The sequence below is a fragment of the Lactuca serriola genome, chromosome 3 (genome assembly GCF_051521515.1).
Source record: "Lactuca serriola cultivar US96UC23 chromosome 3, Lser_US96UC23_V15, whole genome shotgun sequence".
Lineage (NCBI taxonomy): Eukaryota > Viridiplantae > Streptophyta > Magnoliopsida > Asterales > Asteraceae > Lactuca > Lactuca serriola.
The window spans coordinates 268,629,064-268,645,851 of record NC_136410.1 but is presented as its reverse complement, the minus strand read 5'-3'; positions in this window follow the sequence as shown (position 1 = coordinate 268,645,851).

Below are 16,788 nucleotides of genomic sequence, written 5' to 3'. Positions count from 1 at the left end.
GATTACAGAGTGTATACTCCCAAGGTTATATATAGTAAGGATCTCATAGGCTAGGAATGTGTGGTTTCGCTCTACTTCCTTTTCCTTGTTTGGATGTGGATATAGGGTAGTATCACATATTCGAAGGCCTGTCAGATCTAAGTTATATATGATTTCCATTCTCCCACGAACCCTTTAGAAAACCTTATCCACTTCAGCGATCGGAAGAAGAGTCAATTTAGACCCAGAAGAGGTTCATTGATAAGGTTTCCAATTAGGAAATAAATGAACATGGACGAGACTGTTGAAACCACCTTGAGCCTATACCTTTTAGGGACATCGGTGGGAAATTTGCCTGAACTTCCGAGATTCCAGTCATCCATCATGAAGTGATGACACTCAAAGTCAGAATCGGAAATAAGATGGAGTAGAAATTGAATATGTCTACAAGAGAAGAGAACCTTAGATAAGTACCCGAAGAAACCCAATGCATGTTCCATTCAAGGATAAGAGGTGGACAGAGGGAGCCAATACATGGAACCCGAGGAGTGTCTTTTCCTCTTTATCGTCACGCTAATAAATCCATAAAATAATACAATTAGTGAGTTAGTGATTACACTACTCACACCATGTGTTAGGCAAATCGTCTTTCCCATCGCGATTAAATACGAATAGATCAAATCTCAAAACCTCGATTTAGAGTGTTTAGCCATAACTTTTCATGAGCCTTTTCTTTCGTGGCCTTCGTTCCAAACTTCTCTCAAATCTTTTCAAAGCCGGAGAGTGAACCTCTCCAATGTAAAGATAACTCAGTGGGAACAACACCCATTTTATGGCTTTCCAGTACACTTACTCCTGTCTTGTTACCCAGACTGCATCATAGGGATGTAGGTCGACACTTAGTTAACCATAATTCGAGGGGTGGGAAAATTTATGCATGTCATAGTAAACAAAGATACGTCTAGGGTTAACCATCGTCTCTCATCAACTTCTATTCCTTTTCGTGTAGGAAAAACCATGCCTCCGAAGAAGCATAACCAATCCGTTAGTAGGACACCGGTCCTTCAATTCGATGAAGGTACGTTTCGAGCTGCAGTTTCGGCAGTCGTAGCAGCTGTCATGGCTCATCTGAATGCTAACAACGCCAATGTTAGCAAGAGCCCTATCGGGAATCCTGATCAAAGCAATGGATAGCAACAACCAACACCGGTGTGTACAGCCACCCATGAACCCCAATCAAACCCACTGAAAAGAAAGATTAAGAACGAGGAGGGAAGTACCTCGACTCAAGGGCCTTCGAAAGGGCAACAAGATGAGGTAGTCAATACCTATGTCAATCCTCCTGTATCGACTCCAAGAAGACCATACCTAGGAAACCTTCCCCGCTGCAGCAAGTGTGACTTCCATCATCATGGTACATGTCGGGAACCCTTTTGTGTTAGGTGCAACATGAAGGGGCATACCGCTCGCAGCTGCAGAACCCCGATTGAGGTCATTACATCAACCACAAATGTGGGGACCAGTCCAGTATGCCACCTATGTGGTGAAATTGTACACTTCAAGAGGGACTACCCAACGGAAAGAAATGACTAGGGCACAAGAGGAGTTTAACCCTAACACCTAAAGGAACATCAAAGAACCCGATAGAATTTTGGTACGTCTTTTAATCTTCAGTAGTTAACCGAAACATTAAATGATTAATTCTAATTGTAATTACTCCCTCATTAAGGTGAAAGTCGCAACACTGTTGTAACACTCAAAAACCCATCAAGTTAAGCTATGATGGATTAGTATATACGTTAAGGCAATTTATATTTAAGATTGATAGACCTCGAGTGAGTGATGTTGCCTCATCTCCTGTTCCATGTTGGGTTGTCGATTTAGGGCAGAGTCGATCAGTCAACAGTCCTTGTAATCTTAATTATGCCTGACCCCCTAGAGTTCCACGTCAATTACATCGGTCCAAGTATCCGCGTTAGTGATACCATGGATGAAACCCGATACGCTAAGAACTTGTGTGCCTTGTTCAATACATGGTCTTATCGATCTCCATTCCGTATCATGTCGATGTTTGTTAAATCCGACAATGCCATCAATCATGGTTCGACTTGGTGCAACCATGTGAAAACCCCTAGTGTTGTGTAAAGAGAACTTTCACCATAGCCTGTGCGTCAAATAAAGATTCTTTCGAAACTAATGAGGAAAACCTAATGCGAACTGTCAGTCGTCTCTCTTATCCAAGCTTTCCGAAGTACTCAGGAGAAGGGTACCACGCGCTATTAACCAACCCCTCCTTAGACATGTAGAACCATAAGTGAAAGGCACTGCAGGTATTCCAGAAGACGATAACCACCCGAGGCCTACTCAATGAATCCCCTAGAAAGACCAATTACACCGCGCAACCAGGTTCGTGAATCAAGAGAAAGAACTCATGGGATTAACTTACTACTATTTAGTATATGCATTAGAGTGGTATATAATTTAAATCAATAAGATTTAAGATGTGTGCTTACTCCCTACCCCCTGTTCGCTATTAGTTGTGGGTCTGGGGTGGGGTCACACATCTGAGCACCCCGTCGATCTCAATTATATACGACTTGCATACACTGAGTATTAGCGATTAAGCCGAGTATGAGGTCGATCACGAACCGTATAATAAGACCCTTCATCCTATCCCATAGAAAAGGAGCTGGAGTCGGGAGAACCACTGCAGGTCGAGCTACTAAAATGACTACAAATTCAAAATTTGTTGTTATCCCGGTTAAGCCAACATAGTAGTTAACGCCCTCAGCTAGGAAAGTAACCCAAGTCGTAAGAGTCAAACCATTGACTACGACCATCCATTCACGCTTAATCCAACGAATTAAGCATCTCAACAGAGATCCCGGAAACCTGGGAGCTGTAATAGGTTAATCTCTGAGGAGAATGGATGAGGAAATTAGAAGTTCCGAATGACGGAACCCTATACTCTCTAGATTTGATCTAGATCGAGAAAACTCAGATAACACCAGAAGGGTAGTTGCAAGTAATACTCTCACTACTCAGGCACTTCGTCCATCCCGTTACAGACGAGTAGTGCCTAGGACTTACCGCCGCCCCATGTGAGAAAAGTCACCGTCGCCCTATATACGATAGACTACATTCTCCGAAGTTAATGCTAGAATGATAAGAACCACATGACCACGTCCGCAACCAAGAATACTTGAATAAAGTAAAATGGTATGTTGCGTTAAATCTTATAACCCAGATCATAAAGAGATTACAGACTTGACACCGGTCTAGGTGCTAGTCGATGGGTTATACAAGAACATGCGCATCCTACGAGCTAGAGAGAGTCGAGACATTATTGGGGAATGTCTCAGAGATTTGTTGGGCTACTAGGTGTTCCAAAGAATACTATCTCTAAGGAGATAGTGGAACCACCTCCTGAAATAGTCCATCACTTTGGAAAATCTCTCAGGGATAAGTTAGCCCTGATCCGAGATTGCTATCCATGAAACAGCAAAGCGAGTTAGAGCATGATTCTTCCCTATTAGGGAATAATGCTATGAAAAAATCTTCTAAGATGGTAATGAAAACTTAAAGTTTTCTAAGCATCGTCTGGTAAATCCCCTAACACACCGACTTTGAGAGTTGTCCGTTAGAGACACCTCAAAAGTTAGAAGTGCGGGTCCATTTTGCAGTAGGTCGAGATAGATGCCACGTAACCAATAGATACCAGTATATAGTCAATATATCCGATGATTCAGAAAACCTCCGAAAGCCAATTAGTAGGAAATACAAATCAGAAGACGACCTGAGCCTTCTAAGAACCAACTCGGAGAACCACACTCCCAGTGTGAAAGAACTTTTGGAACTTCTGAATGGAGAGCACGCCAAGTGATGATCTAACCATGGAAGTACATTATGTTCTAAGTACTAAATATCTATATCTTCCCAAGAGCTTAGGACCATCTAAAATTCTTGATAAGAATTGGCCCAACCCCTGTCGGACCACAACTTCTTTTGGAATTCCATAAATTCCACCCGAACCTATCCATGTCTTAGACTTGAAAAAGTGCTTGTCCGACGTAACTCTCGAAATCCCACTCGTCAAGATCGAAATCAATGTGAGCCCAACTTCGTGTAAGAACCCATAGAAATCATGGACCGAGAGGTCAAGCGACCCAAACAAAGTTGTATCCCGTTTGTAAAGGTTCGTTGGAACGCCATGCGAAGACCTAAATTCACCTAGGAGTGAGAAGACCGGTTGAGTCTAAAGCATCCTTATCTTTTGCTTCGCTCAATTGCATCTGTGTGTGTGCTTGAACTCTAATTTCGGGACGAAATTCCCTCCAACGGGGGGATGATGTGACAACCCGAAATTTTCATTTGTATAAACTCCGCAATCAAGCACATCAAAAATTGCCAAATTCACCTCAAAACATTTTTTTGCGGATTTAAGCCCATTTGAGTATTTTATTTTATATTCGTCTAGCAAACAAAAATAAGGAATTATACTTTAGAGTTTGTCGTATATCATGTATGTCGCGAAACTCCAAAAGTTTGGAGTTTACGGACGTAAAAATGGAGTTTACGGTCGTAAACCCCAAAGAGTATAAATATAACACTTAGTCATTTTTAGCTCATTTTTCACTTCCTAGCCCAAGAACACTCAAGATTCTCTCACAAGTATCATATCACTTTTCCGTCAAATCCACCAAAATGTAAGTGTTTTCTCCCTAGATTCGTTCATATAACACTTAATCTAGTGTTTTTACACGATTTCGTCCATGAAATCTTTTCTTTTTCTTAGATCTTCAAGTGTTCATCAAGAACACCAAAAACACCAAGAACACACACTAGTGGTCTTGGCCAAAATCGATCATTCAAGCTCCTAGATCGTAAGTACACTTGACCTAGCTTCTTATGTGCTTAATATGAACTTGTTTATACTCGAAAATCATCAAAATCCCCATGTTCATATGTGTTTATGGTTTGGGGAGACCTCCAAAACCGTAAACACCTACGAAGGGTGTTTAAGTGCCCTTAACACCTTCCAATGCTTGTATTAGTGACTAGAACCTTGCATGCTTAACCTAGAGCCACCAAAACACAAAAGAAATGGACAAACATGAGTTCACGGCCGTAAACCCATGTGTTTACGACCGTAAAATCCCAAGGAGTGGTCCAAGGACCGCAAACTCCAAAAGGAGGTCATTTCGAGCCCTAGTCACTTCCTAAGCCCTTGATTCGAGTCTAGCATAATTCCTTGAGTGGTTTAGGACCTTTGAACACCCTGATGGGTTTTAGCCATAAGAACATCCTATGTGCTCATACAAACCCTAATGCTTGGATCTAGGTTTCTCTATTGTACATGCAATTCATCCAAGACTTTAAACCCTACATCTAGCATATGATAATCAATATTAACATAAGAATGGGTTTAAGATATTACCTTGATTGTTATGTAGCAATAACAATCTCAAATCATCCTTGTAATGACTTTAGAAAGCTTAGAGTCACAAATGTCACTCCTCTAATGGTTCACAAACACCAAGAACAAGAGGATGAAGAGGAGAAGAGAAGAGACACCCAAAAACATGTAGAAACCCTAAGGATTCAGTTGCCCACGTTTTTGGTGCCCAAGGGGTTCTTAAATAGTGAGGATATTAGGGTTATCTAACAAGGAAACCCTAATTTGGATGCTTAAGCCCTAAGAAACCCATGGACTCCTTCCTTAATAAGCCTTGGACAATTTCGAATGGGTTTGCCCATAGAATTCATCCAACCTTATATTATAAGGTAATCCATAGCCCAATTGCAATTATCTTATAATTACAATTCCAGTCCCTTAAGTTTGATTAATCTCTTTTAGCCACAAAATTAATTCTTAATTAATTATTGACTAATATTAATTAAACAATATGATTTCTCCTTTAATATATTATTCTCATAATATATTAATAAATCATAATTAATCTTCTCTCTCCGTAATTCATCCTATCAAGTTGCTTTGGTGAAGGCAACCCAAAAGGACCATGCACCATCGGGTCAAGTACATACCAAAAAAGTTATGGACTTAGAAACTAATCCAACAGTCTCCCACTTGGATAAGTCTAATAACTATTCCGCGTATGACTTCAGATCCTGATATGCAATCGTAACTTTCCAAAGCCGCTGTCAACTCTGATCTTATCAGATACATGTGTCCTTTAGATAAGGGATCATATACTCCTCCATTCGAGATATCGTATAGATATGAGACATGAAATATATTCATTCTCTCTATACTGTTGCCCGATTTCCGATTTATGACGATTGACAACAGACTACTGTTGAACACATCAATTTAGTCCCGGCTTGGCCAAGCGCTTAGGTGCCATCACTAAATCATCGAGGGGCCCAAAGATATCGCTTTTATCCTACTTTGGATAAAAGGAATGGATAAACTTTGATTCAATTCTTGCTTGCACTCACTTACCGAATCACACACAACAATATGTTTTATAACACCAAGTTACTGGTGCGTTTACATATTATCAATATGCAACCAATTCGCAAGATACAACTCACACATCTCGGTTTCAAGAATGTAAGATGTTATCGTCTCACCAATCATTCGTGTTACAATTCATGAAGTGATCCAAGTGATCGTGGGTTTAATCCAATGCTCAAATCATATTCATAAGCACTCATGAACATTGCAGCAAACATTTGCTTATGTCTAATACACTTTAGACAATCCACACACCAATTCACGACAATCTTCATTCATATCTACTTCCAGCATATGAACGACTGTGGCCCGTTCGAATAATTTGACTGTTCTGAACCAATTAAATTATTCAGGAAGTCAAAATATGCAATGTGAAACACAAGAATAATACTAATCCTATATGGTCCCAAACCCTTGAGTATAAATAAAACCGTTTTTATATATCACCATATCGATTACTCATTATTTGTTGTTTCGGGTAATCAACTTCTTACTTGAATTATTACAACACTTGTCCCATGCTCATAGCATGTACACAATGTTTACCTATGGTTCTTACTTTGTGAAATAGATCAAACGAACACATTTCCAATCATACTCATTTCAAAACTCCCAATCCTTCTTCACATGTGAAAGAATATCAAATTCTTGCCACTTATAGAATATGCTAGATTCTAACATTTTATGCAATGATCCTTTCGTAATGTCATAGCACAAAAGTCATAATGACCATTGCCAATGAAATTACAAAGTTCTCTATTTGTGATTGTTACAATACAATTCTATAGACGTGATGTCTCTCACTCAAAGTACATTCCTTTGAACATCCTTTTGCATAAAATTTTCTAATCTAGACATGGACTCTCAATATCCAACTCCCAATATGGAAACATTTCCATATTTTCCATATGACAACTTATCCTTAATAGAATCTCATCTATTCATAATAATGTCGATATGGTCCATCCAATATCATACTTCCAACTATTCACAAGCGACCAATCCTTAGCGAGCTTTGGATTGTCCTTTGATAGTTGTTTAATTATCTTAGTCAAAACCGATTCTTGTCCTTTTTCCCTCTAAATGCGCTAGACATTTGGAAAATTTTAGAATGGTCAAATATTATAGCATTTGCAATCGATCCTTTACCCGAAGCGTATAGGACACGATGCATAATGTCTTACATAAAGATCTGATACTTTATCAATCTTCTGCCATAATATTTTATGTGTCACGTTCTCACAATTCGAACTATGAAGAGGGATGCCATAATCATAATCGAAATTTGAGAACGCACTATGTATCCTTGACTAAATTTATTAACATTCCACAACCTAAGCCTTTAGATTTGAAATGAAGCATAATATTCTCTCCCTTAATTATAGCAAAACAACTATTTAACCCTTACGACTTTGCAAAGTATAACTCTTGTTTTCTATAATTAATATTGCTAACTTGCAATACTTATGCTCCCACTATCATGATGATTATTATCAAATAAGCATAATACTTATGCTCCCACTATCATGATGATTATTATCAAATAAGCATAATACTTATGCTCCCACTAGCTTTGACATGATAATCCTTTATCTAAGCTTCTTAAACTTATACACCTTTGCCTTAGATAGCTCATATGTGTGTCTAAACAATTCAGACTAATTGCCAAATCTCACAATTCAAATCATGGAAAGGGATACCGTAACCATAATCGAATTCGAGAATACAATTTCACAATCACTATCTTTTTAAAATCTCTCTTAGTGAAAACATTTCCTCATAGTCATCTTCATGATGGAGGGAATCTTATGACACTTATATTTTAATGGTCTATGTGTTCCTATCCATGTGAATTTGTCAAAACCAAGTTTTGTGACAAATCCAAACTCATATGGACCGATCTTTCTCAATCTTGATTTCTTGCCTTATGGTAACACAGCTGCCCACCATGTCTTCCAAGTAGTTAAGCAGCTCACCCTTTCCTATCAATGTACTTTTCATTGATCAAAGTGCTTGCCTTTTATGCGTTCAAATGAGAACTCATAGAACTCACATGCATAATTAACTCAATTGGAATGGCACAATAACAAGATAGTGTCAACACGATAGGTTGTAAACCTCATGTCGTGTGCTAGTGATGATTGATAATGTTTATTCTTGATTAGTTCTTGAAACCTTTCAAGACCATTAAGACTCCCACTGACTCCTTGACATATAAGATTCTCTTGTCAATAACCATTTCTCGACAAACAAATATTCCAGAGTTAGTGCAGCTTTTATCAAGAGTAAATATTTCACAAAATTGGTCCTAGTTGATCTTTGTCTTATCCAAGACATCACAATTTTCCACAGTTGATGAATGTTATAAACCTTCTTAAGACTTGTCACTCAATGTCACAATCTTACCTCTAAGACTGGTTTTGGAACGAAGTATGATTGACTTCTTGATTTAACCATTTCTTCAATTCTTGATTCCTCTTCTCAGACATACAATTGTACTAAGACTCACTTAGAGGATCACTTGAGATATGGTCCTTAATCATGAACACCTTATCATAAAACATAATAAAAGGTACTCTCCCTTCTTCTTAGAATAGAGAAACTTTTATCTTTTTGCCCAGTTGATTCTTCTTATTCGTTCTGCTATTGATCTAAACTCTTTCAAATCAACTCGGAATTACACTTAATCTTATAAGGATAATCATATCCACTAAACTCTTAGTAAATCATGAAGAATATCTTTGTAACTCTTGTGGTGCACTTAATTAACACACAACCTTGCATACTCGATCTCCTAGTCCTTCACTTGACACTTTGTCAACGAATTAGTCTAATTTTGAAATATGAAATTTCTCATTCATCGTGCAACCAAGTTGCATGATTCCAAGTTTCTGTCCAATTGAAACTTGGGCGATGAGAAACTCTCCCTATTTGGTAGATTCTTGACGTTTCCACAAATAACGTAATTAAGAATCACATCCATTTGTTGTAGAAATATGTGAACATCAATTTTTCATAACGATTTCATTGCAAGGAAATAAATAAATAAATAAATGAGTGAAACCAAAATTTATTTTATTCATAAAAGCAGCGGAAAACATTTGTCCTTACAATGCAAAATCAACTGAAAACTATGTAGTCAAAAAGTAAAATTTCTAACAACTCTATCATAACTTTCTAAGCTCAAAATCTAATCTTCAAATCCATGCGATCGAGATCCAATTCTTCGTGATTAGACTCATTTTCCTCTTTCATCAAGCTTCCTCTCTTTTCACTGATCATGCAAAACATTCAAATGCAATCTTATCACATCTTGTATTAAGAATCAACGAATAGGAACTTAATGGAGTTAGATAGTGGATTTTACCTGAAGCACATCCATACTCTTTGACTCTCCCATCTTCTGGACTCTTCAGACTCTTAGGGCAGACTTGTATCCAACGCCCTTTCTCTTGGCAGCAAACGTAGGTCGGTTCTCCTAGAACGTCCTCGGAAGCATGGTTGGTTAACTTTCCTAACAAATACGCTCCATTGCTTTGCCAAATCATTTCTGATTCAGCAGCAATGAGCATGTAAGTTAGGTCAATGAGGTTTTCGTCATGATCCATCATATAATACTTTCTTTTGAACTCATTATATGATTCAGGGAGTGACTGTAGAACCCACTTCACACCCAACTTATCAGGGAATGACGCACCCAACATTATCAACCTATCGATGTGTGATTTTATTCCTAGAACGTGGGCACACATGGGTTTACCATCTTCATGTTTCATTTCCAATAGGGCTTTAGTGACATTGAACCTTTCAATTCTTCGATCTTGTGGGTTAGGGAGACCAACGGGAGGAGGAGGAGGAGGAAGTGAAGCATGATCTTTTGTTCCTCGATTGAATCGTGGAATATCATCTTCATGTGGAATGCTTGTTCCACGGGATTTGGGAAGACCACAATTGTCGTACTTGGACATCTACAAAATGGGAGAAAACAAATTCAAGTTAGTTGATTGATTGAGTCCTTAATAAATCACCCAAATGAGATATTAAGGCTAGGACCCAACACAATATGCTACAACCTAGAAAAGGGATGCCGTAATCTAGTTGCAGAATATTTGAAGGTAAGTGAATGACGATTCACTAATTTTCCACCATGAAAAACGAAAAACTAATTAAGTTTTAAATGCTCTGAAAACTCCTAGATACTTTGAGATTCATTGAACTTTTCAATGGTATGTTTAAATCTCGATATGCCCCTCTAGTTTGTGACTGGGATGCCGAGGATCACAAAGTGGGTGTGAATAACCATGCAAACTTACATGGTGCCCCCACATGTTACAGTCACCTATTCGATGTGCCGGTAAACCATACACACTCCACCGAACTATGACAAACATTGATTCACCCTTTGCTACCTTTGCTTAGAACCATTTAGTGTGCCGGTTAACCACACATGCTCCACTAACGTCTTTGCAAGGGTACAAAGTGTAATTTCATGGAATTGCATCAATTCACTTTTGCCTAAACTAACTAAGATTGGGAATTTGTAAAACATTTAGTTACTTTTGTACATCATGATACTTATAATGGAAGGTTTATGTCCTATCCTACCCATTTGGCTAACGACCCTCCACTAGTCAAGAGTGCGTTGGTAAGAGTGGATACCCATTCAATCGCCATTTTATAGGCAATTTCCTTAAACACCCCTTATAGACCGGCTTCGTGAATGAGGCCTACTAACGGTAAGACTGAATTTTACTCATACATATATATAATGTTAGACTTTTAATGTTATATATAGTATAGGGTGTATTTTACACTTTTAAAATACTAGGTGGTCGAATTTAACAATTATACTTTTACTTCAATTAAATTGAGAACCAAAACTTTATGGATTTATTAAACCTCTTTTAATTATACACTTTAATTAATTAATAAAACCATAAGGGTGTGATTTGAACTTTTCAAAACAATACTAGGGTTTTAGAATTTAATATTCCTAAATTAAACTTTTAATCAACTTTTAAATTCCAAAAACTTGAAGGCAAGTTGTGAAACATTTCAAAACATTAGGGTTTAGAATTTATATATTTAAAAATCAAACCTTTTAATCAAAATTTAAATTCCAAAACTTGAGGGCAAGTCTTGAAACTTTTCAAAACACAAGGATCAAATAGCAAATAACTTAAATTAAACAATTAATCTAATTATTATCTAATTTGACCTAAAATAAATTTCTTGCAAGATAAGTTACCTAATTAATACAAATAATCAAACTTTAATCAAATAACGAAGTTATTATCTAATCAATTGGTAATTATCTTTTGTTTAATCAAGGATACACTCAAAATATGATTAAAATTCGAATTTTAATGACCCATAACAGTTAAGGAAAGTATCTTTGAGTAAAACAGCAAGAAATCCTGAAACTGCCTCCTTCTGACGCTCGAACTCACCGAGTTCCTCTATGGACTCGCTGAGAAGGAGCCAACTCGCCGAGTCCACATTGGAACTCACCGAGTTCAACAGGCAGGGGGGCCAAAAATCGATTTTATAGCTTGAACAAACATACAAGGAATCAATACAATAGAAACCAATCAAGTCTATGATACCACTGATGGGTTTTAGCCATAAGAACATCCTATGTGCTCATACAAACCCTAATGTTTGGATCTAGGTTTCTCTATTGTACATGCAATTCATCCAAGACTTTAAACCCTACATCTAGCATATGATAATCAATATTAACATAAGAATGGGTTTAAGATATTACCTTGATAGTTATGTAGCAATAACAATCTCAAATCCTCCTTGTAATGACTTTAGAAAGCTTAGAGTCTTAAATGTCACTCCTCTAATGGTTCACAAACACCAAGAACAAGAGGATGAAGAGGAAAAGAGAAGAGACACCCAAAAACATTTATAAACCCTAAGGATTCAGTTGCCCACGTTTTTGGCGCCCAAGGGGTCCTTAAATAGTGAGGCAATTAGGGTTATCTAACAAGGAAACCCTAATTTGGATGCTTAAGCCCTAAGGAACCCATGGAATCCTTCCTTAATAAGCCTTGGACGATTTCGAATGGGTTTCCCCATAGAACTCATCCAACCTTATATTATAAGGTAATCCATAGCCCAATTGCAATTATCTTATGGTTACAATTCCAGTCCCTTAAGTTTAATTAATCTCATTTAGCCACAAAATTTATTCTTAATTAATTATTGACTAATTTTAATTAAACAATATGAGTTCTCCTTTAATATATTATTCTCATAATATATTAATAAATCATAATTAATCCTCTCTCTCCATAATTCATCCTATCAAGTTGCTTTGGTGAAGGCAACCCAAAAGGACCATGCACCATCAGGTCAAGTACATACCAAAATAGTTATGGACTTAGACACTAATCCAACACACCCAATGGCACCACTTCCATGAGTTTACGGCCGTAAAATCATGGAGGAAGTGGTCTAGAAACCGTAAACACCGCTAAGGGCCACCATGTGAGCAGTAAAATCCAATATGAGGCTATACTCTCTTTATATGCAACCCTTGGTACTCCTAGCATTTATAGCAAATTGTTTTCATGCTTTAGGATGTCCTTACTTGCATAATTAGTTGTTAAAATGACTAATTAGATATGTAAATGTATCATTACATGTTAAATAGAATTCGCGTGTGTGGTCAAGACCTCACTTGGCACTTAGCATCCTATATCGTCCGTTCATCCGAGTCACCCACGTCAGGTGAGTTCATACCCCTTAATCAACCTTTTTAAATGATTTTAAATGCTTTTATGGGGGTGGGGGAATACAAGTTGAACTAGTAAGTTATTAGATCAATCACATGTGATTAATAACTGGCTAACAAATAGATTTCTTCATGTTAAACTGTTTATATCCAGCTAAAGGTTTTCAAATCTTGTTTTTATAAACTGACATCACGTCATAAATTCTTATTTATAGATTTTCCAAAGGTTTTACCAAAAACTACTTTTTATACTTTTATATTGTCAAATGCATGCCTGTATATTTATAGTTGAACTAGTAAGTTATTAGATCAATCACATCCGAAGGTCGTTTAAATATTAGTTATATATTATGTATACTTATATAGTCATAAAAGTTCCATCAAGCAATTCATCACCTTTGGGTAGCAAAGGCATCTAGATAACCTCTCAAGTAAACTATAATATGTATAGTTTAGAAACCAACCAGAACATTCATGAAGGAGAACTTAGTTATATCTATATTCTAAACAATATACTTTTAGTAAAGGGAAAGGTATATAGAAATAAGAACATGGGATACATCCTTATGACGCGGATTTTACCATTGTCGAGTGGTAACCAAAGTCTCCTGGAGGGAGGGTGGGCATTGTGCGTATAGATCTATACGGGATAGACACTCCCACATCCTGACTGCTAGCTACAGTCCCGTCTGACCAAGCCAAGGGGTGACAAATGTCACATTCATTCCGATGCCAGCAGGTCGTTAAGTATTCAATTGTCAATTAGTATGGTTACGAGTATCTTTAAGTTTACATTATAATTCATGGCTTTAAGGTAATAAGTATTATCACGGTATTTCTATATATGAAACCATCATAACCCATTTTCCTAGTTATATACTAGCTCACATTATAAACCTTTAAACTAACCCACATAGGATTAAAGGCTAATTTAGACTCTCCGAGGCGTATTGTTCACTTGATACTTCCTGGAGTCGGTATTTCATTTTTTTAGACTCTCCGAGGCGTATTGTTCACTTAATACTTCCTGGAGTCTGTATTTCATTCTCTTAGACTCTCCGAGGCGTATTGTTCACCTAATACTTTATGGAGTCTGTACTTCTTTCTATTAGACTTTGCTAGACGTAATGTTCCTTCGATACCGTCTAGAGTCTGTACTTCATCCTTTTTGACCCTCTGAGGCGTGTTGTTCATTCAATACCACCCTGGGCTCTGTATTTGATCCTTCTAGACTTTGCTAGGCGTGTTGTTCATTCAATACCACCTGGTGTCTATATTTATTTACCCTTTTTAGACTTTGCGAGGCATCCCGCCCGGAGTCTATGTTTTGTTTACCTTTAGACTTTGCTAGGCGTGGTGTTCATTAAATGCTACCCGAAGTCTATGTTTTACATACTTTTAGCCAGCAGCGTTACTGCTGAGGTAAAAATATTATTCCCCCTATGACTTGTGATTATGATTTCCTCACATATTCTTTAAAGCATAAATCATATTTTGATAATGATTGTATCTTTAAGGGAAAAATGTTTCTTAAACATAAAACAGATGGGTCTTGGTAGAAGATTGCTTTTAAATAGAGACACTCCTTGGTTTAAACATAAGACAATTGGGTCTTGGTAGAAAACTACATTTATTAGAAAATATAGGATTTTCTGGAAAGGATTCTAATACTCTGTAAACTCAAATCACCATCATTGTTTGAGATCATTTTAGAAGTTAAACCTGTATTTATACCAATGTCATTAAATACTTATGAACTCACCAGCATTTAAAAATGTTGATACTCGCTTTCAAAAAAACTTGTATTCTTAGGTCATCGGTAGACAGGTACACTATGGGAGCTTTTGTGAAGACAGCCTAGTACCGAGCTGCATTATAAGTTATTTTATGTATTTACCTTGTTGTTGTGTCTAAATGTAAACTATGTAAAATTATTATTATTAATTCAATGGTTGTTGTACTTTGATTACTATACTGCATTTGTTGTGATACTTGACATGACGTCATCCACCTAGAACGTTTCTGCCGTTCTTAGTTTTGGGGTGTGATAGATACATTAACAAGACCCCTAGGCAAGTAGATGCCAACGTTAGCCTGGGGTAGTTGGCTTGTTCCATCTTTGATCAACACACGTGCTATGCGGGGATGGCTTTAACTTCTAAAAATGTGACGAAGTCGGCTGCATAGACGGTTTCATCATTGCAACCGTTCGAATTTCAAGCCTCTTATTTAAAGTTGTTCCTATCGAGGACAATTTCCTTTTCTTCACTCTACTGCTCTTCAACTGTCTCTTCTTTTTTCTTAGTTTCCTTTCTCTTTCGTCTTGAATCTGTTAGCGGTAAGAAATGGCGACATCGATAACCGGAATCGAACCTACACCAAAAGAGTTTGCATCCCTATTGGCTTTATCCTTGAGAATGGGGTGCAATATCCTTGAAAGGGGCACACGTTTCTCGGCTGTAACGCCTGGTGTAGGTATTATACATTTCTCAAAATATTGCAATTTTGTGCAAACTCAACGAGTTGGGGAGCCCCAACTCAACGTGTTGAGAATTTTGTGGCCGCTGGTTATAATAACCCAACTTGACGAGTCAGGGAGTCCCAACTCGACGAGTTGGCAGCTGAAGATGAAACCCTAATTTTATGGTGTTTCACCCTATTTAAAGGACTTAAACCCCCTTGGTTGGCCTCCTTACCAGCCACCCTTGTCCAAAATTGTTAGATTCGTGTATCACCTTTCAAGATTGAGTGGGTGAGTTTTGAGAATTGATTTTGGTGGTTCTTTGGAAGGAGCTTGGAAGCTGGACGCATTTATCTTAAAGGAAGGAGTATAGATCCAGAAACTCTTCACCAATAGCAGTCTTCTTGAGTTATAAAGTCGACATCTAGCTTTGTATTCATTTAGATCTCTTTGTTTGAAGTTTTCGCATGATTTTGGGTTTATGGTTGGGTTGTCCTAGATGTTGGGGTTTCGAGGGGTTAATAAGTTAGACCAAACCCCTTCATGGCCTTTTTTCGCCTAAAGTTGCAAACTTTATTTGTCTTTAGGTCCCATTCATGCGATAAGTCCCTCATTAAGTCTTTATTAAGCCCTAGAGTGTATTTGAGCTTACATGGACATAAAGTTGGAAACTTTATGTGATTTTCCAACGTTTCGATACCAAATTTGTGTGTGTTGGGGCTATGTTGTGAGAGTTTAAGGGCTTAATGGATTAAGACTCATTCTAATGATCCTAGGGTTTGGGTTTGACTCATTATGGATGGTCCTTAAGGGAAAAGTTGGAAACTTTACCCTTCTAGACATAATTTTGGAAGATATCTGACTTTTGGAGTCCCATGATTCAATGGAATCAACTTAATGCATTAATAGGTTGGATTTCTAGCCAACTCGACGAGTTCATTAGTGAACTCGACGAGTTGATGGGATTTTTCACGATCTGAGCAGATAGTAGGGGAAACTTGACGAGTTGAACGACCAACTCGGCAAGTTTGGTCAACTCAGACCATTGACTTTGACTTTGAGTTTAGTCTTTGACAAAGTTTGACTTAAAGGTGTTTTGGGGCATATTGAGTTGAATCTAAGGAA